The sequence below is a fragment of the Corvus hawaiiensis genome, chromosome 9, assembly GCF_020740725.1.
Source record: "Corvus hawaiiensis isolate bCorHaw1 chromosome 9, bCorHaw1.pri.cur, whole genome shotgun sequence".
NCBI classification, from domain to species: Eukaryota; Metazoa; Chordata; class Aves; order Passeriformes; family Corvidae; genus Corvus; species Corvus hawaiiensis.
The window spans coordinates 12,583,042-12,610,709 of NC_063221.1; the positions used below are offsets into that span (position 1 = coordinate 12,583,042).

A 27,668-nucleotide genomic window follows, 5' to 3' on the forward strand; every position below is an offset into this window, starting at 1 on the left:
TATTCATTGCCACTCAGCTTCCTCCTCAACTCCCTGGTGGTAAAGATCTATTTCTCTTGGTTGTTATTGTGCTATATTTACATTCTCTATAGATACTCTTTACTATTTTTTTTTTCTAAAACCATTTTTTTTTCCTTCATTCAGGAAAGTTATGTTATAAAAATCAAGAGACTCTATTTTGCTAGATAAGTGTTGAACCTGGACTGTTCTTTCCGGTTCTACCAGTGGCATAGATTGTTCTCCCCAAGAACATTTAGAAATGTGACTAATCTGTTACGTATAGTTTGTTCTGTCATGTTTTCTCAGTGGGAAGCTTCTATCAACATTGCAATGCTTTTCTGTGACAAGATGCTGCTTATGTTTGTGAGGGTTTGTTATTTATGGGTATGTTAGGAAAGGTGGCTTGGAGAAGAGAGCTGGCTTTTGCCTCCTCTGTTGCTCTGGAATTTCATTTCACTTCAGGACTATTATTATCCTCTGAGGAACCTCACTGCTACTCCAGTAATCTTTGTTACTGAGCACAGTTGCTGACATCACCAAATACAGTTTGTTCTTATAGAGATACTTTCAAAATGTGTTTTAAGATGATGGTCCAATGAGTGTTTTCAAGATAAAATCTGGCAACTTTTGGAAAGTTTGGTGTTTCTGTAGATCTTTGCTGTAACGCCATCCACAATAGCTTGGGGACAAGAATAAGTTAAGTTACTTAGTTGAAGTGGCTTCAGCAAACTCCAGATAGATCAGTGTAATCCTTTGAATATGTCAAAACCATTAGTGAGAAGTTCCACATTAAATTTGGCTTCAGGTGCCATGTTTGATTTTGAAACCTGTATTCTAGCTTTTGAGACACTTATGTTACAAATTTTCCTCATCTTGGATGATAACACATAAAACAAAACTGTTTCTTGCTTTTATAAAAAAAAAAAAAGGTTGTTTAGAGATAAATGTGACTCAAATATTGGCAGTTTCATAAGCCACAAGTTGTAGGCAGCTTTCTTGTTCACAGTATCATTCCTTTTAAACATGATCTCAATTTGTGATGAATTTCAGAACTCCTCTAAAGCTTCATTTTCTAGTACCATGATGTTTTCTCTTAAGCCTTTGTAACTGTGCATCTCTGGACTGGAATAGACATTATTCCACCTTGTTTAATCTCTTTATATTGAATTATTAATTCTATCATGTGTTTATGATGGGGCAGACGTCTCTAGGAAATTTTTTTCTTGGAAAAATGCAATATATTGTGTTTCTAAAGAGTAAGATTTGAAGGCCTGAGGAAAAAACCACCTCATAAATGATTACTAGGAGCACACGTACAGTAGCCATAGTGCTGTGAGTTGGCCATGCTTTTGGGGAAATGAAAAATTTAACAAGAAAATATGCTGAAGGAGAATACAGGAATATCTTGTGTCTCCTAAATTCTGAATGAAAAAGGTAAACACCTTATTAAAAAACCCAGTATATCTATCAGCCAGCTGAATTGCTTTCTGGAAACACATTAATTCTGGGCTATGTAAGCAGTGGTTATTAGTGTTCATAGTCAGTTTTATCCAAGAGATGTGTTCTCCAGCAGGTCTATACCAATAAAACTCTGCCTTAACTAGGTTTTACATTTTGTTTATACATGTCCCATCTGCTTGGAGCGTCTCAGCTCTTGTTCCTAAAATGATTATCAGAATACCCTGTTTTTCACCTCTGTTTTTTTGGAGTATCATAATTTATGAAGCAAGGGTTGAATCTACCTTAATCTCAATCAGGGTCAAACATTAGCATGTACTTAACTGAAAACTCATTTATTATCTTGATTTAATTGTAGAAACAGAACAATGGAATAATACATTCTATTCACTATTCTAAATAATTCAAGTGACTTTATTCAGATTCCTAAGAAGTGACTGTCAGCATTGTGGGATTTGAAATAGCAACTATTGCTTTATGCTTAACAAAACACGGATAACTGACAGCCCCTTCAAACAGGGAATGGTTCATTTTGTGATGCAAAACAGATAGCTTGGTTGGGAATAATATTGTGTATCTATATTCAGGATTAAATCCCAGGCAGAAAGCACAGGCAGATGAAAAAAATCATATTGCTAGTCTCCTTTTTTTCCTGCAGTAAAACTGAATATCTCACAGACCTCAGGAGAGTAAGGCAAGTGGCTGGTTAATGCATTGGCTGTGTTTGACGTACCTTATAACTATTTTTGAACTTTCAGCTCCCTTTTTTTAAACATGAGCAGATTGTTACTGTGATGAAATAGCTTTCCCCAGTAAGAATCTTGTGATAGGAGATGTACATGTTAGAGAACAGTGTACCTTCAACATCGGTAAGCAATATTTCTGACATCATTGATAACCAAAATGCTCAAGAGCTAGGCAGTCTTCTTCAGCAAAGACTGCCTTCATCCCTTTCATCATTATAGGAAAGGCTTGGTTTCAAGGGGTTTGTTTTTTAATTTATTTGTTTAAAGTTTGATGCGCAAATTTTGAGAAGCTGAAATTTGCATTCTTGTGGTCCGTGGAGCTAACTCTGGTAGCCAAAGCAATCAGGTGATGCTTAGGAGCCTATTAGTCCAGCTCTTTGCTATTGTGCTGTGTCACAATGGTGAGTCCTTCAGTAGCTGCCATTTGTAAACCTGCCAGCATCTTAGTGCATAAAACGTCAGGAAAACATTTCTGGGGATGCTGCCAAAGGGAACGGCTCCGTGCACTTGGCCCTTTTCCTCCTCTCAGGATGGCGCTTTCTGGGATCGGGGCTGGAGATCAGCCCGAGAGACACATGTGGATCTCTGCCAGCCAGGGATGGAGGCACACATGGAGGGCAGATGGGTGCCTAGCAGCATTTTGCCCATCATCCTTCTGGGCTGCCACGCTCATTATCCAACTGATCCAGCAACCACTTAACATATGAACCCTCCTAAAAGGAACTGCTAAACTGATAGGTTGGGTGAACTGCCACTGACATTACACAGAAAATGCTTTGAAAAACATTTCAGAGCCCCAATGAGTTAAAAAGCAATTTATACATTTTGAAAGCTGTATTGAAAGGGAATATGATATTTTTATATTCTTTGGGTGAAAACTTATGCTTAAAGAGATGTTTCAACTTGAAACAGGCAGGAGGAGAGCCGGTGGCAGCTTTGGGTGCCTGGGCACAGCTCCTCTTGGGGGTGGGAAGTCTTTTGCTGGCAGGTGAAGAGGCTTCTGCCTTGAGCTGTCCCAGAGGTGCTCCCGGTTCACTGCGGTTGGTCACATTAAGGTTTGCTTGGTTTAAAGTGTAATTATTCAAAGCCACAGTCAAATACAAACCCTTCAATCAACTGTTTTATTAGATTGCAGAAACCCAAAGTTCATAGAACCACAGAATAATTTACGGTGGAAGGGTCTCTGGAGGTCACCTGATTCATTTTCTAGTCAGATTCTGAATATCTCCAAAGATGGATATTTCACAATGCCTCAGGTCTTTTCCATTGCTTACCTTATTGTGAAAATTTTATTTAAACCACAGGTGCATTACCACAAAGGTGCAGCATTCCCATATTTATCCGTTCTTGTGCCCTTCTCTGTCAGGCAAAGTAGGAAAGCTAATAGGGGGTAAAGGAGCCTTGAAATGTGACTTTAACCTGGACTCAGGAGGATATTAGATCTTATATCAGTACAGATTATTTCTTATTTCATATAGTTCCCCAATAGTCTTTTGAATTTTCCTGTTAAACCTCTGAAAGTGAATCTCTAGTAGCTGCATCAAGATTCCTAAATACTCCATGAAAAAAAATCAAAATCTACTCTTCATTGGAGGGGAAAAAAGAAAGGATATTTCGGGGGGGGGGGGGGGGGGGGTGTGTGTCACGCCTCTTAGAAAAAATATATAAAATCCTTCAAGGCTCTTGCTTGTGGGTGACTTTTGTCTGTTTTGGTTGATGGTCTTAACTTCTTTTCCTACTTTTGTATCTAGTCCCTAAGGAAACTTCACAGTAACTGTGATTCTGGACACTCTGTGCTTAATAGCTAAAATAGAGAATAGTAAAACCCTGATGAGAATGTAGAGTAAAGTCTGTGTAATCACTCATACAAAGGACACTTCTGTGAACTGCATTTCTGTGAGGACACAAAATTCAAGGGAAAGCTTGAATGTACTTTTTGTGTTCAGAGCAGGAAAAACTCACTGCTTGCAATCATTCAATCCTGTCCTCTCATTGATACTGCTGCCCAACTCTTATGTTCAACGGTTTTCCTTCTTCCACCTGTCCATATTTTCTGGTCTTCCTCCTGTCTCTACCTGACTATGTTATTTGGGCAGCAGCAGGGAGAAGTCCCAACTCGTGCATATATGCCCCTGATGAAGCACCATGTTCAAATGCTGGCATCTGTGACACAGGTTTACAATCACTGCATCAATTTGGTGTCTTAATTTAAATGATTTATCTTTGCTCTTGGCTTGCTGCAAGCTTTTTCATGAGCTGCAAGGAAAACTGATTTTATATATGTGTTTTTTAGCAAGTGACTCAGCTTGTTACTCATGTTATCTGGAGGAAATGGGACAAGAACTGAGAAATAGCGTGGTGGGTACCGGGTATGTGCAGGACCTGGAGATGTCCCAAAGGATTGCCATGGTGGGGGTGGCTGGAGACCTCAATCCCTCTTCCCTGTGGCACCAGAGCCACACCTGGCTCTGAGATCTATGAACAGGCTGAGAACTACTCTGTTGGGAAGGATCAGTTGCTGCAGATTTTAGAAAGGATGCAGTTTGAGGTACTTAAAAGTCTACCATGGAATCAAAGCCCCAGGGAACAATCCATTTTTAGTATATCAAAATAAGTATATTTTGCTTATATAATCAATCCTAGGATGATAAATACTTTGTCATCTATTCCAGGCAATTTACTTCAGTGGTTGGCATCAAATAGATATTCTATGGTCAATATAATTTTCATGTCACACCTTTAGCTGCAGTTGCACCTACTTTTTAAAATTTATTGAAAGTTATGGTTCAGTTTTCCTTTTTATTTGAACTCTGAAACTTTTTTTTTTCTGATTAAAAAGTATGTTGTTGAGAGTAACCTGAAGTTATGTAAATCAATAATGCTACACAGAAAAGGAGAACAAATTGTACCTCTTATTTGCATAATGGACAAGATCTGAAATGAATTCCTCAGGTTAATGAGTGTCCTCCGGGTTGTTTGTGAGAATATACAGCCTTCTGTGATACCAGTGTGTTACTGATTGAAAAGTACTGCTCAGAGTCAAAGAAAAGAAATGAAAAAAGTCAGGAGCAAGCAGGTTAGGGGACTCCAGCATACTAAGCTTTTAGCTTTAGTGCATTGATTTTTGGATGCCCGCATTGAGCTCCACCATAAGCTGAGGATACAAATTCAGATTTACCCTTGCTTTGAGGTTCAAACTCAGCCAATCTCACCTGGGGTTTTGGCTAAAATGGAGCTGAGTTCCCAAGTTTCTGTCGCACTGACATAAGGTTGTCTTTGTCTTTCTCAGAAAGAGAACAGTGCTCCCCAGAGGGAAGGGAACACGAACACCCTGTGCAGGGTTATGCAGCTCGGTTAACTTAGAAGAGTCTGAATCTTAGATGAGACAATCATGGGGCCAAAAATTGCTAGAAGCAGGCAGTTACAACTGCATTAAAATGTCTCATATTTCCTATTCTGTTTCTGCTCCATTACCTTTATCCTCTTATTCTGGGCAGTTAGCTTCCTCCTGCTCCTATTAGCTTGCTGTGAAATGGTAACATGGCTGGAGGAGCACAGGATACTGCCATAGGTGGCCATTCCTGCATGGAGAGGAGAAAGGATAGGAGGAACCTTGCTTTGGCCGGAGTGCTCTGCAAATGGAATTGCTTTTGAAAGCTTGTAGTGTGACTGCAGTTGGAGATGCATTTATGTAGATGGCAAGAGGGGATTCAAACCAGAAGGGAGGGCATATTACCTTCCTACCCAGCGTAAAATTTTCTATTCCAAACAGGAGGAAGCTGGTGCTACTCAAAGTTCAATTGAGAATAAACAAAACAAGCGTTTTGTTCTTAAGCCTGGCTGATAATAAACTATAGTAAGTGAACTTTACCATAACTATGCACCATGGAAAGGTGATAAACTACTGAAGAAGGGCTTGTACAAAAATTAAATTGCACATTAGTACATTTCATGTAACGTGACAGAATTGACTCTGCAGATCAACCACTGCACAATGACTCTTGCTTTTTCCCCTGTTTAATATGTACCTTGAATATTGCAGCATAAGAGATGATCTCCTTTAGAGGGTTGTTCTGAAGAAGGGAAAGTTCAATGGTCAAACGACAAAGGTGTTTTCCAATTTACAGTACAGCCACTTGTGGAGATTGGGGCCACTCTTGCTTCTTTGTGCCTCAGGACTTGAGTTGGAAAGCCATATTCTGTATACAGAATATTGCTGCAGCCTGGTTCCTGTCACTGGTGCCCTGAAATGAACCTCTCATCAGTGCAGAAAGTTTTTGGGAGTTCAGAAGCAGACAGGATTTTTAATCTGCTGAAACATTTCCTTGTTGGGAAATAGGACTTGCTATACTGGGAGTCAGCAGGTGTATCATGCCAGTTTATGAGGTCTATGCTGTTTTTCTATACAGGCAGAATATTAAATAAGCATTTTCTCATATATAGAGAATATTTGTTTATTTAATTTACTGTACACACACACAGAGTTACACTCTGGGTTTCTTTTTTAATGTTTTATATGGCCTTTTTTGCTGTGTAACAGCCTTCTTCAAACTCTGTTGCATCTTACCTATGATCTATAAAGCTAAGAATTATGGAAAAATTCCCAGGGATTTGTAGACTTCTGAAAACTGAATCCTACTGTAGAAACTTAGTGAATTAAATTGCCCCAGCGCTTGTGGTTTTAAGAGTGTGTGAGCCTTCATTCTACACAAGGAAGAAAAAAGAAGACACATCAAGTAAGGAGAAATTGTGCAAGAATCCAGCAGAGCGGCTGTGCTTTACCTATCATTCTTCAAAAGATGTTTGATCCTTAGATAAAGCATTTGTTAATACTTTTAAGATTTCAACATAACATCTTTAAAGATTTTCTCTTTTTCTACAGTAAATACTTAATAATATGTCATAATTTTACCTAAGTGTTAAACTTCTTTCAATATCTGGAGCTAACTATTCACCCTAGGCATTCAATAACAACAGTGTAACACAGAAATCCTGAATCAGGGAGCAAGAGGAAGAAATAAGGCTGGAGGAAATGAGTTGAATGTTTAGAATAATTTCAGATTAGATTTAACTCTCTGACTCTCTGCTAGCAACATGAAAAAGATAATCTTTTTATGTCATTGATAGGCAAATTGTGGGAAATGCTGAATGCAGGGCACAGAAACTAATTAGAAAAAGAATTAAAATATGAAAATGTTCTTTCAGATATAAAATCATTTGATTGGATAAACTAAGATTCTGGAAGCCTTATTCTCTCTCTTTTTTTTTTTTTTTTTTTTTTTAATCAGTTTGCAGGAAATGGAGCAAAGCAGAGCAAACAGAAAAGAGTGGCAGGGTGTTAATTGCCACCTGATAATTAAAGCAAGGCATAGTCAAGGAACAGATATCCTCCCAGCTTTCAGCATGAAAACGGTGATGGGCAGCATCTCTGGATGCTCAGCGCTGTTTTGATAACCCTGGGAAGCTGCTGCAGGGAGGGCCTCAGTGACACAAAAGTCTGTGTCTCAGAACACACATTATCAGGTGGGGAGTTTCATAAAACTGATTTTTTAATTGATCTTTTTTCCATCTCTGCCTTGGTGTCTGGGCTGTTGATGGGTAGGAAATGGAAGGGATGAGCTCCCTCGGTGATAAAAAGCGTGGGCGAGCAGGCGACGGTTGCAGGGTAATGGCAAAAGTGCCTTGTGCCAGTCACAGATGAGTACTGAGAGATTAAATAGATTAAATGAAAATAAATGTAAGCTAATTGAATTCAGTGATATAGGAGAAGAAATCAGAGGAGTATAAAATTAGGCTTAAGATGGGCATTATTATTTTACTTTTTGTCAGCTCTCTTTTTGGCTTGCCAGGATCAGGAGCTTTTTGAGTCAGAAGTGAAAACAAAACAAGGACACAGTTTGAAGGAAAACAAACTATTTACCTGTTTTGTTCTTACAACAAAGGAGTTTAGCAGAAGATTTGCATTGTTTTAGAAAAATTGTACTTTGACACCATCTTAGACTGAAGTTGCTTGGATTCTCTAAATTTTTTTAAGTAAGATGACCTAAAACTTGAGTGTCTTAGTGGCTTGTAAAAGTCTCTCTTTTCAAGTTAAAGTCTCTCTTTTTAAGTTAAAATGTTCAGAAATGTGATGAAATCTGTGACAACACAATTGTGATTCATTTTCTAGATTTTGTTGTGGGCTCACAGAGGTGGTGGTTAAACTCCCCTTCTTCCCACACTTCAAGCACATGTGTTTTATGGAAGAACATAAATTTGTCAACTCAGGAGTTTATTATATCCAGTCAGCAAGATGGACCACTAAACTTAAGGGACAGTACAGAAAATAAAGCAGACATGAAGGCCTGAAGAGCATAATGGGGAAAATGGAAGTTTTAAAATAGTCATGGCAAATTGAAAGCCAAGCTGTAAGTATGTGTTGTGTTTTTCTGGGCCTGGTATTTAAGAGAAGAACTGTGAACTTGAAGCAGAGGATGAAGGATTTGATTTGAATATGAATGGCTGGCAGGGTCTTAGCAGCATGAAAGGGATAATTTTAGCAGCAGCTTTTGAATAGGATGGTTGGATACAAGCTGAGATATAAGTAGGCTACACAGGCTACAGCTAAGATCAGGGATGAGGTAAGAAAAAACCACGAAAGGCAGGTGAAATTCACCTGTGTGCAAAAAAAGTCTTGTAGAAGCATGCATGACTTTCAGTCATACCTACATCCTGTTTTGTAAATCTTATTGGAATACTAAGTGTTTGGGTGGCAAACAGAAATTTCCCTCAGGCAGTCAGGCTATATTTTATGGTATCCATTTACATGCACAGTACTCTGAGGGGTTTGGTGAGGATCTGAAACATAGGGAAGGTTATCAGGGTAGGGGTTCTGTTGAGGCCTCTCACCAGGTGAAGGAAGGTGATTCGTAGTAAAGATAAACTTGAGTATGTGGGGTCAGAGGTTATGGCAGGGTACCCAAGAGAAGAGGAAAATACATCCAAAATTGTCTAGATCCGAAGACAGACTTAAAACAAAGATTTTGAAATTCTTTTTTCACACCTGAAAGCTTGTGCTGAAACAAATGCAATGATTAGTGAACAAACCAAAACAATATGAAGTGTCTAGCACTTTTTTCTCTTTTCTAACAAATGCTTTTGCAACTCTTCAGTGATTAATTTTTTCGGAGGAAAACATACAATTAAAGTTTAGTAGGCATAGATGAACACTGAAAAAGGCATGCACTGTAAAAGACTTCAATAATGTTTCCAGCCAAACCATTTGGCAGATGAAATACTTTTCTCTAGTGCTTCAAAATTTTCTGTCAGAGGCACTTCACTTTTCTTGCTACACAGAAATGTTTATTATCTTTGATTTGAAAACAAACAAACAAAAGCCTTTTGTTCCCTTTCAGGTCTTACTTTCATTGTAGAACATTTAAACATCTGACATTGGCTTTAGCAGAGGAAGGAATGAACTCTTTTCAACCCCAGTTGGAACACTTGCACTTGTTTAGTAGTTGGTATAGTGATTTCCAGTATCTAAGGCCTTACTTTACAGGTAGAGGAATCCATAAAATCCCACCATATGTCATAGAATGATTTTTATATTTATTAAACAAGTAACCATGGATAATTGGGGTTTTTTTGACCAATGAGACTCTGGTATTAAACTGATCAAAAATGAGAGAGGCTAAGTTAATTTATACAGTAATGCAATGAAATTAACATTTTTGGTTTAAGACTGTATTCTGTGCATTTAAGAATATTCCCTGTAAATATCCATGACCATAAAGGGTTCTTTTTTTCACCTCTTCAGTATTCCAGCCAACGTTACTTAATTCTTTTTCATGAAGCTCTTTGAATTCGAATATGATTGTTCCTCTACCTTGTAATATTACTTTATTGACTATTATGCCATATACTTATCACATAATTTACACATCTCACAAAATGCTTTGGTTTGGAAGGGACCATCTGGTTCCAGTCCCCCTGCCATGGGCAGGGACACCTTCCACTAAACCAGTTTGTTCAGACCTACATCCAACCTGGCCCTGAACACTGCCAGGGATGGGGCAGCTTCTCTGGGCAACCTGTGCCAGTGCTTTGACACCCTCACAGTAAAGAATTTCTTCCTAATATCTACTAGAAATCTGCCCTCTTTCAGTTTAAAGCCATTCCCTCTTGTCCTAGCACTGCATACCCTTGTAAAAAGTCCCTCTTATAAGGTCCCCCTTTAGGTACTCAAAGGGTCTCTAAGGTCCTCTCCAGAGCCTTCTCCAGGCTGAACAGCCCCAGCTCTCTCAGCCTGTTTTTGTAGGAGAGGTGCTCCAGACCTCTGAGAATCTTTGTGGCCTCCTCTGGAGTTGGTCCAACAGGTCCATATTCTTCTCTACACTGCAGACCCCAGGGCTGGACACACCAGAGCAGAGCAGAGCAGAGGGGCAAAATCCCCTCCCTGCTCTGCTGCCCACACTGCTCTGGATGCAGCCCAGGGTGCTTTGGTTTTCTGGGCTGCAAGCTCACATTGCTGGTTGTGTTCAGCATCTCAACCCCCAAGTTGTCCTCCCCAGGGAGAAATGTAAAACGTCCACAAATTTCAATTACATTGTGGCAACATATTTCATTCTTAAAGTTAGATATGCTTTCAGTGTAAAGTGGAAGGAATGGGAAGATAATTTAGAAGTACCAGTCCTATTAGAATGTACTTCCAACAAATACACTTGTAACTCAGTAGAATAGTGCTAACATTTTTCCCCACTAAAAATAATGAGATCTGGTTTGAAATTTCTGGCTAAAATTAAATTTCAGTAAATAAACAGGGAACAAAAAATAAGTCTAACTTGCAACTTTCCTCCCCCATTGTTTTTCAAAGCACAAATAAATTTTTCATTCAGAATTTTGGTAATTTTTAGCATGAGAAATTTGGAGAGCTTTCACTGATCAGCAAATATGTGAGCTATTTCAAAACCTGCAAATGTGTTTATAAGTTCTGTAAATAGGAACAATTGAATGCTGAGCTGTAACAAAAAGCTGGCCAGGATTTTATGTGCCAAGTGTTTAGGAATCTTTCCCTTAAAGTGTAAAAATATAGCGTTATTAAAGCCAAAAAAATTTTGAAAATTATTAAGAATATTCTCCACTCCCCCTTCATGTTTTTGTTGTCTTCCAGTCTGATGCATCCAAAACCACAAGCAAGAGAAATCACCATTTCTTGAAATGTTTTTACACATGTTGTGATGACAGTACTCTCGTGTCGCACAATCAACTGGTAGTGAAACTTCCAAAGTCTCCTCATCTCAATGGTTATTAAAATATATTAGAAATTATAAACTTAGTATCACAGCCTTGGAGAAAGCAAAGCTGTCACATACAGATGCAGGCTAGAGATTTCTTTATCCTTGAGGTGGCTACTAATTCCTGGTTTGCACTAGGAAGCAAATAATTTTCTTATGCTCTATTATTCTCATTAGAAATCATTTAGCTAGACAAAATATATGTCTATATATTGTTCTTTTATGTGGTCCTTAAAAGAAAATATGACTGTTTTTTCATGATATTTTCAGTAAGAAGCAAATTATGACTTTTATGCTGTGTGTCAGGCATTAGTGGAGGAGAGATGGAGCTGAGGTGATGTTTGCTATATCTCAGTATAGCAGAAGTTTTGATTTCACTGATAAAGTAACTGCAGTGTCAGCTAAATGGGCTTACACCTAGTTGGTTCAAGTCAAATGCATTGTAACTATCAGCAGTCTGAATCCCAAAGAAAGAGCAAAATAAAGCCTTAAAGCATCAGTAGCCTGTGGCTGAAGCACCTTTTCTCTAGTTTTAGTCTTTAAGAACACATATAAGAAAATGGATACAGAGGCTTCCCTGAACTTTCTTATGGAATAGAGAAGGCTCAAGAAAAGATTCTTCAAATAGATTGATAGAACACGGCTCTGTTTTTCTAGACATTTTGCTGATTGAACACTGTTATTAGTTGTACATGAATGAAACCTGAGAGTTAGTTAAATTTGGGGGTTTTCTTGATTTACATCACCATAGATAAAGAACAAATTAAATCCATTGTCCAACTTGTCCTTTAAACCTTTTATTGCTAAGTTCAATAGAGTGCTTTCTGTATACATGAATTTTTGACTATTGGAGAAAATCTTGAAAACTTGACATTTCCTTGGAAGAGTGTAGTCTCTGATTTCTGATGATAGAGTCAAACTCCTCCTATCTCTAAGGTTAAGCAAAATATTTGCAAGGATATTAATTGCCCTTTGATAATCTAAAGGGCAGAGAGACTGAAAAACATTGAAAAATGGGAAGAATTCATGTAAGAAATAAATTTAATTCAAATTGTTTCTGGAGTTGTATATGCATTAAATTTACTTTTGTTTTATTTCTTTAAACTTTTGGATGATCTATTTAATCTGTTGGAGCTAACCAATATTACCACTTTTAGCCTTTTTGGTGCAAAAGTGATAAGGAGGAAATAATAAAGACAAGGAATGAGGGATCTTGTAGGGAGAGTAAAGAGAGATGGAATTAAAGCTACTTGCTTTCCTGATGTTCATTTGTTCCCATCTTTCTTCCTTTCAGAAAGTGCTTGTATGGAGACATCAGGACAGTAAGTCTCATACGAGTACAGTTCCCTGTACTTGGCTTTAGAGTCTGTCAAGTGTCCTTGACAGCTTTTAGAAACTTTAAATAATTGTGAAGGAAAATTGAACCATCAGTTGTCAATATGAAATAAGAATGCTTAATTTTTGCTACACATTGGCCTATAGGTTTTGGAGCCAGATGTTTTTTATGTGTGCTTTGTTTGACTTATGGAGATATTCAACTGAATAAGGAAAATCCATACCACAACCTAGAAAGAAGTTTTCCTATTACACACTTTGTTTTGCAATTAACTTTCATAGATTTTTGTTGCAGGAAGCTCATTCACGCAGCCTAGTTTAGAAAGTGCGTGCCTTTCATGTTTAGACAACAAGGTTTAAGTTATTACAGAGAGGGGCAGTAGTATAAATCTTCTGGCAGTTACCTGCTCTGGTATATTCTGTATATACTATATATATATTTGCATTGTAATAACACCTTTATTAATATTTGGGGACATGAAAATTAATTCAACATGAGATCTGTTTTAAAAAAAGAGTAAGATTACTTCCTACAAGGGTCTTTCATCACCATTTTAACAGCTAGAGATACTATATAAGATGTGGATAGTATGTGAGGGAACAAAGGATATTTCATCTCCTACTTAAATCTTCTCAGCTTTGGTAACAGCAAAACTGAGCAGGAGCTTTGTAGCTGTATTGTTTGGTGATATTTCCATAACATTTGTGGCTGTCCAACTTTGTTGTGAAATGAAAGTCAGGAAATCTGACTGAATGCATTGTTAACTTTCAAGAGCCTACATTTTACTTCTGCAAAAGCCCTGCAACATTTCGATCTTTAAGCATCTTGTCATTAAACTTAGGCAGAAAGAGAGGAACAGGAAAGGAACCTAAAGGGTGACTGTGATTTAAAGATTTCCCTGGAGAAGACAAGCAAGGTACTGTTTGGGCTGCCAGAAGCTGAAGTCAAAAGAATGACTGTTTTAACATGTTGGGCATGACTTAATTCCATCATCATCAGCCAGATGGAAAATACACTGACAGGCTTTGAGTGACCACTGACAGGATCAAAGGGCACTGTGATTATGGTGTGGTTAGCTGGCACCACAAGGGCACCTTAGGTAACTAGTCATGCAACTAGTTTAGTGCATTAAATTGTGTGAAGAATTAACATTGGTATTAATTATGATATTTTTAATAAACTTTTTTTTATATCTGGCTTTGCTAGAATGCTGTTTTTAGGATTGTATATATTAGGTCTGCTCTTTTTATTACTGTATTTTAGAGTCACATTCTGTTGTGTAACTATCCAGATGGGTGGAACTACAGGCAGAGTTATTTGGCTTTTATGCATAAAGAAAAGACTACCAGTAAAATTACTGAATTTATGATGTGTTTCTCAATGATTAAATAGGGAAAGAAGCAAGTCATATGTTAAAAATCATTGTAGTCTTTGTACTTTTTTATTTTTGTGAAGAAGATGATTTTTTTTCTGATGATATTTCATAGATTCTTGTAATTATTTTGTGGTCTTCTGTTCTAGCTACCCTAACACCAAGATCCTTTGCATTTTCCTCATTCTACAGATGCTCTGGGGAATGCTCTGTTTCACAGCAATGCGTGTGCTTCCCGGGCTGTACTGTGGAGAGAAGCATGCATTAAGATTTCTTTTGATAAGTCCATGCATTTGGTCGTGTGATGAGGTCGAGGTGTTCTTCAAGATACTTTTATAGTGTGGTGCCCATGACCTGATATGCCCTAGAAGAGAAAGAGGTACTTAACTATATATTAGCTCTGTATATATATGCAGCAAGAGATTATAAGCAGTCACCACATTATTAAACAATCTCAACTGATCATTCAAGCCTTTTATTTGTACATAAAAATAGGACTGGAACATTTGTAGTTATCCTTTCCTAGATATCCTCCTCAGGTCTCTCCTGGGAACCAGAAGCAGTGTGGGTTTTGGCCCTTGGCTTAGACCTGTGAAATTTCTGGCCAGTTTATCTCACCTTTTCTTGTGGTGCTGTTTAAAAGCTGTTTCAACCATTTTTGCTACTGCTGTTTGTTTGCTTAACTAATCCTTTAATCCTATTCATAGCTTCTGTTAGAGAGTGAGGTCCTCATAATCCTTTTGGGCAAACTTGCTTTCCTTTTATTATCTTGGCTGGTGTTCATTCATGAGTGGTTACTAGCCATAAATATGTGGCAAATTTTTGGCTAAATACAGAGGCAGAAACTGGAGAACTTGTGACTTTGAATTTTACTTTTCTGGTAGTAAGTATGAGCTCAACAAATCGTGTCACATGGCTTCGTTGTGCCTGGTCCCATAACTACATGCTTACATCTCCAGTTAAAGGAGGGTAGCATATACCCTCTCATGAAGGCTTGGAAATCTCTTTGAAGACAGAAAGCAAAATATTAGAGGATTTTAGGAGAGGCCATGTTTACATATCATATTGCTACTTTGCTGGCAGTAGATCCAAACTAAGTAAAAGTTCCCAGCTTCTTAGAAAATATAATATTTTCTCTAAGAGTGACTGAACTAAGAATCTGAAGCTTTGCCTCCCTGCCAGAAAAGCAGGAGGCCCTGAGCGCTGTCATTTTCTGCCAAGAGGGAGGAAGTGGAGCTGACAGGAGCTCTCCTGACAGAGAGCTGCTGGCCACCAGGACATGGGCTGTTGGTCTCTCTAAATGCAGTATTTCTTTTCCAGGAATGCATTATGAATTTCAAGCTTTGCTCTTTTTCCTGTTTCTAGCATGCAGACTGTTGGCAGTGTTATATTTATTGCAATTTTGTTGTCTTGGCAAAGAATTCAAAAGTGCCTCAGTGGACCAGTGATAGACTAATGGTATGGAGCAGCAGTAAATGTTTTTTTTTTCTGCACTGCAATTATGTTTCATAGGTGCCGTACTGGAAAATGAGATCGATGTTTGAATCCACTCTGGTAGTTCAGTTGTTGTGGATGTGCTGCTCTCAAGGGAGGCAGCTCGTGGGTACAGTGGAGAAGGGCCCAGGGACAGGCTGGCAGTTTTAGCATCACCGTTTTCCCAATGGAGTTTTTCTTTTGCTTGGAGAAATATCTTAAAAGTGATTGTGGATTACATATGCTTTGGGTGCCTGTGTGTGCCCCAAATTATGGACAGGTCATTTTCAGATGATCTGATAAAATGGTGTTGCAATAGTGCTGCACAAGTCGTGGACTTTGGAACAACTGGTGGTCTGCAGATGCTCAATCAGCACAGGTCCTTCAGCTGAATACACCCTGCAATTAGTTTAAGTTTTCTGGATAGCATTATAGGAGGAAAAGCCCCAGAAAAGCTGGGAAAATCTGTCTTGCCAAAAGCTATACATGTGCAGAAACACTTTGTACACGTCTGGCACAGCGCATTTTCTGCCTGTAAAACTTCTCGTACTGGAACAAACAGCTGGTTAATGGAGACGTGTTTTTCCAACTGAACTTTAATGCCAATTAAAACCAGCACTGGTTTATTCAAAACAAAACTGCTACTTTTGCTAGACAATTTTTTGTCATTCTATGGCATCAGAAGAATCGATGAGAGAAGATAGTAAGTATGTAAAGCTGTCAAGTTATGAAAAATAATGAAACATACTTTTCCAAAGCTATGAAGGATTATAGTTTCAAAACTATCTCAAGTGCTTCATTTTTAACCTACCTTTTTCTACTATATCTCAACTTTTTTGGGTGGTCTCCCTTTTAAAAAGATCTGAAAATCTGGTAAATGTTACTGTAGCTGTGTAAAAATATTCCTCCTCAGAATACAAAAATCTTGAATAATACATTATGTTCAACTAATAATTTTTAAAAATTTATTTCATATGATGCTTTATGAGATTTTTAGTTTAAAAACTTTGGGCAATTTTACCAGCCCCCCAAATCTGGAACCATCTAAGCGCATTACTCCTTGCATAGAATAGTCTATAACACTGATACATTACAAATGATTTCACATGATTGCACTGACTGTCCAAAAGCAGTAATTATTTCGATTCCCTTATCCAGATTGAGATCCCTGGGCACCAAAAAAACCATCTGATCAAGGAACTGAAGCTGAATTTTTCACAAATGAGTAAAAGCTCCTTTTTTCATTCCTGTCTCATTTATCAAAGGGGCCAGTTGAGTCCATATCCTTGAAAATTTTTTGAGTAGTTGTGTTGTAGTGTTGTGCAACTATCCCAAAATGTACCGCAATGGAATTTCCCATTTTTGGGGAAGGATTAATTAATGTCCTTTGATGAGTTTACTCAATCTGAGTGCTTTATGAGAAGGCATGTGTGTATGACATGGAAGAGACCTGAAAGTCTGTGGGGTTTGGTCTCTGTCATCCTCAGGTAATGCTGGGGGGAGATCAGCTACAGTGGTATGAATTTTGTTGTTAACCCTCTAAACTTGAGTAACTATTAATTTAACCAGATTAAACATCTGATTGACTTTGTCAGCAGACAAAACCATATTACATTCCAGGCTAGCCCTGTTTTATAACTGCTGCAGGTCTGGCATTGCAGGTGATGCATGGATTGAGGATGGGATTGTGTTCTGTTCATCTATCAGGCTTAGTCCCCAACCTTAAATGTGTACAGCATGATAATATTGCATAGCACATCACACCTCTATTGGCATGCTGCTGAGGATGTGGGAAAGTCAGTATCCCACTGTCTTACCCAGGAATAACACACTGTCCTGGTCACTTTGGGTTATATTCTTCCAGGTTTGTGTTTCAAGTCATGGAGATAATTGGAAAACTGCAGCTGCACAGTATGGAGCATGCTGTGTAAGCAGAGATCTAAACACTGTCTATAGAGACACCTAGATACCAGGGTGTGTGTAAGAAACACTGCTTAATTATGGACACAATAACAAACACATCTGCAGGGAAACACAGAATTCACTGCGAGGAAGCGTCACTGCGATATCATCTACATACATTAATTGCTAGGTAATATTTTTACATTATGCAGATAACTAAACAAAATACAAACATGCTGTAGCCTTTTAACGAGGAGCTAAAGGCCTAGGACACCTCGTAAAAAATTCTGACAAACACCATTTAAAAGTGATTATGCCTCTATGCTATAATTGTTAACATCCTTTGTATTATTGGGAAAATTTCACAGGAACTGCAGTCTTTCTTCTCTGATGTTTACTTTTCAGGAGCCTGCATATAGCTTTTTGCATGGCCAATCCAAAATGCATGAGAGCTGTGATTATTCAGATAAGCTCTTACATATGCTGACTTTCAAAACTTTGAGTGATAAGCTTTTTCTGTATTCCTTTTTCTTCTCAGTTTTCTCCTCCGGTACGCTAATCTTCACTACACTTATGTTATATCCCAACCACAGACATTTTATGTTCTAGCAGACATAGCTCCTCTGGCACTAGGCAACATTTCCACCAATTTAAGCTTCTGAATGCCTCTCAAATCTCACTTGAACAACATATGGAAATCGTACTACAACTAGTTATATTTTTTGGATATGAATTTGTAAAGAAAATGCGTTCTGTTTGAAACTTGAGGTGAGGAGAGATAAGGAAAACAGAATATAATAAAAAAGGCACTTCTGGAAAAATCTGTATGATCTGGCTTTTAAGCTCCCCTGTTCTAATTTAGCAACTACTTTTTTTACATGCAGCAAATCCTTTTATTGGTTATTTCTTGTTCTTTAATGACTTCACTACAGGGTTGCATGGATCGATAGGATTGCCTACTCCAAAATCCATTAACGTGGTTCTTGACTGAATGCAGTCCAGGCGTGTTAATCACCATTATTTTTCAAGAATGTCAGACCTCTCAAGTTTTCTATATGTGAATTTCATGTCTAAGAATTGATGTGCTCCCTATTTCTACACAGGACCGAATGCCTTGCTGGAAATTATAGCACAATGTTGGTTTAAAAATCTGCTTTAGAAAATATGATCAAGATAAAGAAATTTCTTTAATTTTGGCAAAGATGTATAAACTGAAATTCAAATTATAGTATCATCTCTGCATTTCTTATCTAGATGATAGTACAATTCAAAGAAATTTGAATTATATGTCTCTTATTCCAACACACGCATATTAAAAAGAAACTTTTTTTGATGTGATTGCATCAGCAGAAAAGATATAGCATGATTGATGCCAGTGGGGTTTGACAAATAGCAACTCTACAGAAATTATACAAAAATTTCCTTCCATATTTCCTCTCAACTGTTCTGCCACTTTGATGAAATGGTAATCTCTCTAATCCATTTCTCCAGCTAGAAAAGCTGTTTCAGAAACATACCCTTCCCTGCAGTTATTACCATGATGGAACATTTATTATCCTGCAAATGAGGCATCACACTCTCTGATAATTCCCCTAAAAAAAAAAACTTAGGGATAACTGCCTTCTATTGTGCATATCAATGATCAATTAAAATGTGAAAAAAAGCATTCTATATTCTGCACAAGGCAGAATACAGACTGTTTCACTGATCAATATCCAGTGCAGAAATATGTTAAATCTTGTTGAATTCTGGCTTGTGCTGATGGGTGGTTTGACACCCCACTCACACCCTAAACCAGCAAGGCTGAGGACTGTGGAGTTGTGAATTATTGTTTTCACGTACAAGAGCCCTGGTCAATCTTGCCTTGAAAAATATGTCTGTAATGCACTAAATGATTGTGGCTTTTGGCCCTGTGCGTTTCTGGGCTGCTAGGGCAGAGTGAGAAACACAGCCATAAAAAATGTACTACCAAACAAGCAATCAACCAACCAAAGAAACCCTTCCCGAAAATACCCCTACAAAAATCACCAGTAGGCTTTGTACAAAACCAGTCCCTGGTTAACTATTTGCTTTATTTAAAAAAAAAAAAGTAAATCACAAGGACTAAATCCATGTGGGAGCCCTAAACCTACCATACTGCTTTAATAATAATATTTTTTGTTCAGTCACTTATATTTTTGTTTACTCAGCTTAAAAGCATGAAGATGAAACTAAAGGTATTCACAAGAGAGTTAATTTTAATGTTAGGGGGCTTTATGTATGAAAACAGTGATTTTTATAAAATAGCCTAAGAATAATGTGAGAAAACAGTTGCTGAATGATATGGGCTGTTTGCTTGTCTTCAACCTGCTTTTATTTTGTGTGTACACATATACATTTATATGTGTGTACCTGCTATATGCAAATGCATTCTAGTTCTAGAGCAGGTACTCTTTGTTAACTTTGCCTAATTTCTTTATTGCTTTCCTTTGAATATTCTGTAATTTCTGCCTTCTGCAAGTAGCTTCAGAAATGTTTTTGTGGCACTGTGTAACTAAAACTTGACTGAATTATTGTTCTGTTTAAGAGATGTTTTCAAACACAGTTGAATATTACCTTGAAAATGCAATTTTTGAATAGTAATGATTCTTAAAAGTCTTTGTTGTGGAGTCTTTTCCTTCCTATGTCTGATCTTTAAAAATAAATTTCAATTATATGGACCATTACAAAGCCCTAATAGCATAATGAGAAAATTTAAGTTATTCATTTTTTTTAACATTTACTGCTGCCTTTTCTTTAGCTAGAACAAAATAGCAATTTCTTTGCTTTTTTTTCTTTAGCTAAAGCAATAGGTGACTTGATGTTGCTTGTATTTTGCACACCTGCAGATTGCTGTTTGAACACTGGTGCACCACCTCTTCAACCACTATGTTAAGATCCACCTTGCATTTCGTTCTTGCAGATATGTAAAGTTTTTACAGACCTTGGAAGAATGTAGCATGGATGGAAACAAGACACGTTCCTGAAGAAATGTATTATTCGACAAAACTTGCCCAACTTGAGCATTTTCCAGGGAAAGGATCTGCTTTTTTTTTTTTTTTTTTTTTTTTTTTTTTTTTTTTTTTTTTTTCTAAATGTTACTAATGTTACTTGTTTAAACACTGTGGAGTAAGTAAGAAAAGCTTGCTGAGTCAAAAATGCTTTGTCCCAGTGTCATTTGTGAGAAAGGAACAATACCTAAAATAGTAAGCTGCTTGGAATCAAGTTTACCAGATAATGCCATGAATATGGGAGCATTTTTTTCTTATGTAGTAGAAAAAAACCCCCAACCCAATGATCTCAAATCCAAATAGTTACCATAGTAACTCCTGTTATGGTATATTATTTATGGACATATTGCAACATAGTATTCATAATGTGTTACTTTTTTCAGACCGTATGCTTCTGGTTGTTCACGTAACATTTGCACAGCTGAGTGAAAATGCCAGATCTTTTCACTTGTAGCAAGTTAACATTTCTCTATACTACCAGAAAGTGCCGAATGATGTATTTTTGAGATCGCTAGAAAAAAATCATAGTTTGGTTTTTTTTTTTATTGTATTCAGATAATCAGTGTAATAACAGCTAAGTAGTGCTACTAATTTTTTTTTTTTATCTCTCTGCTGTCTTCTGAGGGTGAAGGGCAAGGAGCCACTGCAGCCACAACAAGTAGTACATTCCACATCTGCTGATAGAAGGGAATGATACTTCATAAAAAATCAATTGGAATTGCTGAAAAGAAAGCAAACGAAAGAATCACACAACTGGCTCTACCATAGGCTTTCATAAATGCTCTTTAATAGTGTTACTTATGATGTGAACACGTAAATTAGTCTGTAAAAGGCAGACTAATTCGTTAAGCTTGTGCTTATGAAATTTCAAACTAATTTGATTGTTCAAGCGTTGTCTTCAGACATGTATTTACTAAAATAAGTACCTATGCTGTTGGTAAAAGTAACTTTCTGTCCTTTCTGCTCACATTTTGAGGCACAAAGAGCAGCAGGATACTCTACTGCTTAGGAATGGTAATGAAACTTGGTCACCTGGCTTTGCCATTCCCAGACAGGAGCCAGAGTACTTGCTCTGTGTCTCCCTGCTCTCTTCCTTTTTATACAAATACTGTCTTAAGAAAGTTAAGCTAGATGTTGCTATGACTGTCTGCAAAAGAATGCCATTGAATCAAAGGGAACAATGTGGGAATCTGCACATCCAGGTCACTCTGAAACTCTTTGTCTTTGAAGCTCATATGTGCACCAAATTGAATATTTGGATATAAATATTTAGACACCTGAGTTGATTAACTTTACTTAACACCGAGTATTTTTACGTGCTATCTAATCCATGTTAAACAGAGCAAGTTTTTCAAATGAGGTATTCCTGCCAGCAAGCACCACTCCTTCCCAGACAGGAGCTTAGCTATCAGTTGATATTCCCTTTTCTGCTTGTCATTTTCATCATTTGGCACCTGTAACTATTTTGAATGCAATTTATGTCACTTACACATGAAGTGTGTGACACCTAAATGCCATAAATCATGCATATGTATCACTGCTGGTGCAAATTTACCTCCGTAATTATCTATACTCACAAACTGTCATTGTTATGAGGCCTTGCTGGAGACTGGCTGAAGAACATGACGTACTTCACCCATCCTCTACACACAAATTATGTCCTGTTCCATAATTTTACTTCTGTTTGAAAGGTTATTAAAATGTTTTAAAATAAAAATTAGGTAAAAATTTTTATGGATGAAAGAGAGATATTGTGTGCGTGAAGAACATTTTTCAGCTCCTCTCTGCACTTCATTTTATTTCAGCTGTGAATGGACTTTCCTGAAAATGTTAGTATTTTATTGAGAACAGGCCTGACCATTTACTACCCTGACCATGCAATTATCCCACTAAAAATGCCCACTAATGGGCAATAAAAAGGGTGTTTCCCCATATAGATTTTTTTTTCCATCAACAGTTACATGCATTCTGGTACATCCTGCTGATAAATATTCTTGTAATTCCTGGTTTTGATTGGAAAAGAAAGCAATAATCAATTACTCTAGTTGCAAAGCCTCCAAATCTTGTGGTTGTGGTTGTGGTTGTACACATCTGAGACGTTCCTGCTATGGTTATTTTTTGTAGGGAGACAGTAAGTTCACTCAAAGGTAGGGAGGTATTTTTGCCCATCCACTGTCTGATTCTAAATGCAGCTTCTCTGCTGCAAACTCATAACTTCTGAGAGGGAGGGGAAAAACTTAATGTGTAATCCACCATTCTTTTGTTAAATTGTCACTATGTAATAATTTAGTTGTAAAAAATTATAGTAAGTACAGTCTTGCCACAATGGCAATATAATTTTTTTCAATCAAAAATGCTGATGTTTAAATAAACCTGGTTTAGGTGCTGTTTATGCCCTTGGAATTGTGATTTGAGAGCTCATGCACATGTCAGAGCCTTTTAGTCTATGTGTTTTGAAACATCCTCAGCTGGGATCCTTGAAGTGAAAATTTTGTATTGCCCCTCTGCTGTTTGTATCACTACTTCTTAATGCTTGCTCTTCCAACTTCAGTCTTTGAAGTACTGTGTCTTTCTAGCCAGCTGATAGAGTTCACAGTGATTTTGAGGTTGGGAGTATCTGCATTTATTTGGAATATGTAGCTGGCAATGAAGACACTTAACAGCCATTTTAGAGCTGTTGTTTGAGAGCTGGCTGTTGCCAGCTGGTGTGGTTTTCTCATGTGCTGATGGGTATTACTTATTTTTAACACCTCTATTTTCTAAATGATAAAAGCAAGAAGAAACAATTGGTGAGGGTAAACATCACTGGTTTCTTTGAAACTTTGTATTAATAGACTATTAAAGGTTAAGGAAGGAAAGGTAAAGGGAAGGATTAAAAGAAAAAAAAAAAAACAAGTAAAATAATTGAGTAGAAAGGAAATTTAATCACCCACTGCCTTATAATATCAGTGCTTCATACACTCCAAAAAGACAAAACAGAAAATGAAATACTGGGTTTACAGTTCCACAAGTGGAAATAAAGGCCATAAAGAAGTCAGAAATACAACCAATATTTTGGCTGTACATATGTATCCCTTTCCAGCTGACTTCTGACACCTGAGGTTTGCTTGTGCATAAGCCATCTGCCAGGACCTCTTTTTAAAGCCCGTTAACTTGTGTGAGACGTGCTTTTAAGCCATCCAGAGGGACACATTTTTAAAGCTAGGTTTGGTTGGGGGTTTTTTGGTATAATAATTCTTCTTGTAGTGACCAATGTTTCAGTCTGCATACAAAATTGATGAGCTTCACTGACAGGAATGTTTTTCCTTCTCACCACAAGAGGAGTTCTAGTCCAACATGAAATTGGAGAAGCCTTATCAGAATTCGTAGAGATCTTCCAGGTGACTCTTTGAAACTGTTGTTTTGTCATGTTAAAAGGACCCTCATGCCAAAAATAAGCTACGGAAATTTTTTAAGAAAGCACATTAATTCTCAAATGAAACTTTGTAGAAATGCTTAGCAGCTGGTGTACAATCTGAAAAAGGTTCTTTCTTTTATTAGAAACACATAATGTTGGCATTCCCACTACTGCCAGAAAAGGTTATGCCAATATGAAGCAAAGAGAAGGAAGGAAAGAAGATAAGTTTCCCAGCTTTCCATTTCTATGTAATAATGTGACTTGAAGAAAAACAAAACTAATGTTTGTTATATAAAGGCAAATACCTTTTGCACTTTGGTTCATCCAGTTCCAGAACAGATTGGACGGTTTTTGCACTTGTGAAGGAGTTTATTGTTGTATGTTGGAAAATCGATCTATTCATTGAAGTCAAGTAGCTGAATGCTGGCCTTTTGTAGGTTTGGGAGAGCAGGACACAACAAACAAGCCAAAACCCCAGACCTTGAAGGTTCAAGGTTTAAGTTCCATTTTAATAATTTGTGTAGTTCTGCATTTTGTGGTCATCCTGACCGATTTGGTAGATAAACACCAGTAGAGCTTCATTGACCTCAACTTTGCCACCTACGAATCTGTTACCAAATCTAAAATTTGGAAGTGTAAAAGGAAAGCATGCCAGTAAAAAATATGCCTTTTAAATTCTAAGTATGTGGGATATACATTTAATTTCATTTTCTACTTTCTGCTTTTCATTTTTTTTTCTCTTTTTTTTTTTTGTGGAATGACTGATGAAAGCCAAAGTGTAGGTCTTTACCTCAATTAATTTAATTCCCTGATCTCAATAGGTTATCTATGCTGAACTGATTTTTGTCATATCACTCTAGTCATGCCATTATAAAAATCATGGAGAGCATTTCTACAGTGCTGCTTCCTAGGATGTAGAAGACAGCTCCTTTTCTGATCTTGTGACTAAATGAACAAAATGCAATATAGATAAAGCCACGTGTATCTCATATAGCCTCATTTTCCTCTGAGTTAATCAATCTCATTACCCTTGTCACACAGTTCCTTATGTCAGTTGATTACAAACCACCACAAACATAAAGATTGGAAACAGTACCATTGTTCTTGGGGCTAAATTATATTTACATAGGAAACTCCTTTGTTTTCCCTTTGTTTCCCCACACACATTGACATCCAGCCTTGCAGCTTGGGGACCCTAAACATGCTGCACTATAAGGGCTTGGAGAGAGAGACAAGGACAAAGAGGAGCCATAAGCCTGACTGGCTTTGTTCCAGGGAGGCTGTGATCAGTAGTGGAGAGAAAGGATGGGCATTCTTTCTTTAGGGTCACCAGGCTCTTTCTGTGCTTCAGATCAGGTAGGATTACTCACACTCCTGCCTAGTGTTATGCAGTCTCAGGGCCCATAACTGAACCCTTAAGGTTCAATTTTATCTGAATGTATTGTCAAGACAACTTATTTGAATTGCTACCACTATTTTAATTTTGCCGCAGACCAGTTTTTTAGTTGCAGCTACCTTCCACTCTGTTGTCAATTACTTTGTAGTTAGATTTGGGCCCAATCAGTTCAAACAGCAATGCCTTCACTTAGTCACTTAGATCCAATTTAGCTACCTGGAGAAGTGACTATTAACCTTAATCGCTTAACTAATCAGCACCTTTTCAGAATGGCTGAGTATGGATGGGAGATAGAATCTTCCTTCCTGAAGACAGATGAGTGAGAATATTTTGGCCAAGCAGATAAAATCCTAAAGTTACATTGTCTTCATTGGTTGCTAAGTTAAGAGAGACAGGAGATGAAATTCTGTGACCTTTAAAAAATGGGCAATTACAGTTGCTAAGAAATTAGCATACGTGAAATCTGTGTAGAATTGCATAACTGAAGTTGTATGAATGATTTAACATTGATACTACCATTGCCCTGCACATACATTTAGCACAGATTAAATTTATTATAGATCTTCTGAAATGTTTTTACAAATCTGTTTGTTAATCTGAATGTTTTTTATATTCTACCTTTGGTGGATAAAATGAACTGTCAGGTTAAATAACGTAATAAAATATTTATTCTAAGCTGTTGATGACAGCATCAACAATGTATTAGGAGCCAACCCCAGGAAGCACTGATTTCTGTCTCATCTGCTTTAATGTGAATCTGAAATAAGCCATTTAAAGGTAAGGGATATGTTAATAGAGTTAAGTCAGTGTAAAATTGGCATGAAAAGAGGATGAAGATGTAATATTGAGTCAGTGGTTCAGAGCAAAACACAGACCCTGTTAAATGTGAAAATTCTCGTGACTGATGCATGGCATTTGCTTCCAGATGCAAGTTGTTCTGGTCCTGTTCAAACCAACCACTGGGACATCCTTGTGTTCTGTGGATCTTGAATATCCATGTCAGGGGACTGAAAATATTTGGGTGCTAGAAATTCAAAAGAGCTGCTCTTGGGAGTTATCCCAGGAGTTCTGAAAAGTTGTTTAAACTTATCTTGGCATTCCTAGGATGCATGAAGATATTCTCTTAGCTAACTATGCATGGTAACTTAATATGGCTGTGCTCTATTGTCTTCTGTGTGACATGGCATGGAAAATTGTTAAAACTTTGAGGTTGTGCTGAATGGATATAAGAAGTCACAGAATTGGCAAATGCATCCAATATAGTACAACATGAATTAACAGAATTTTAAAGCAAGAAAGCACAAACTCCTGCATATCCCACTGCATCATCAGTGGTGTTTTATCCTGGCTATCTCGAAATGAATATAGGTGTACATCTGTTCAAGTCACAGAAGTAAACAGAGTCCTGTGTACTTCCTCTGCAGGTGTGCCTGGCTATAGGTTGTCCTCACCTCTGGCCCTGGCCTCAGGGTTACAGGGAGGCCATGACTGTGTATGTGTCTGCTGTAGCCCTGCAGGTGGCTACAGGTGGAATCCACTTTCTACACTTCAAATGGCTCTTGTAGCTTCCCTGGAAGTGCAGCCCAAATTGAGATCTTAATATAGCACAGATGTGCAGTTGTTAGGAGGGGAGGGCTGTGGGGAAACATAAAAGGTAGAAAGGCTCTTAGGTGGGAGAAAAAAGCAGGATTCAGGAATAAAGCAGAAGAGTTTAGAGATCAGCTTTGGCTGTGAAAACTTGAAGAAGATACAATTAATAGCAAGCAAGGACATTAAAACAATGGGTAGAGTTTCTAGGTTTGGCAGAGACAGGTTTTGAAGTTGCAAAAAATATGTTTAGCAAGATAGATAAGTTTAAGCTTAATAATGGAATATTGTGTGTTCTTATATAAGGTATAACAAGCAAGTATTGTGTACAACAGATGTACGTGCACTGTTGTGGATTGGTTAAACAGTTGTCTGTAACTTTTAGAAGCACGCTAATTGGCTAAGAAGCTTTTAAGAATGCTCTGTAACCAGGAAGTCTTTGGATGCCTGGGACAGTGTGAGCTTTGTACCATCTCTGTCTCAACTCGGTATGTGAGACTGATAATGGAATAAAATAATAAAAGGCTCCTGGAATGCTTGTCCAAGCTCCCCGTCCCATTTGTCGATGAAAACGCCAACAGAGGGCTATATAGCCATATAGCTATATAGCTATATAGAAGCTATATAGCTTCTGTTTGACATTTCTATAGCCTGATGCGAAATACACTTGTTCCTGTAATTGGCTGATAGGTGGAGA

The 27,668-nt window shown here is 37.6% G+C and overlaps 1 long non-coding RNA gene across 1 annotated transcript; it reads left to right on the forward strand.

The window, feature by feature from the left end:
• The first annotated feature begins 7,481 nt into the window (after positions 1 to 7,481).
• LOC125330223 lies at positions 7,482 to 20,612 on the forward strand. The gene is made up of 4 exons (XR_007205428.1): positions 7,482 to 7,727; positions 8,374 to 8,611; positions 14,380 to 14,566; positions 20,504 to 20,612. It is a non-coding gene; the product is annotated as an uncharacterized LOC125330223 (long non-coding RNA).
• The last annotated feature ends 7,056 nt before the right edge of the window (positions 20,613 to 27,668 follow it).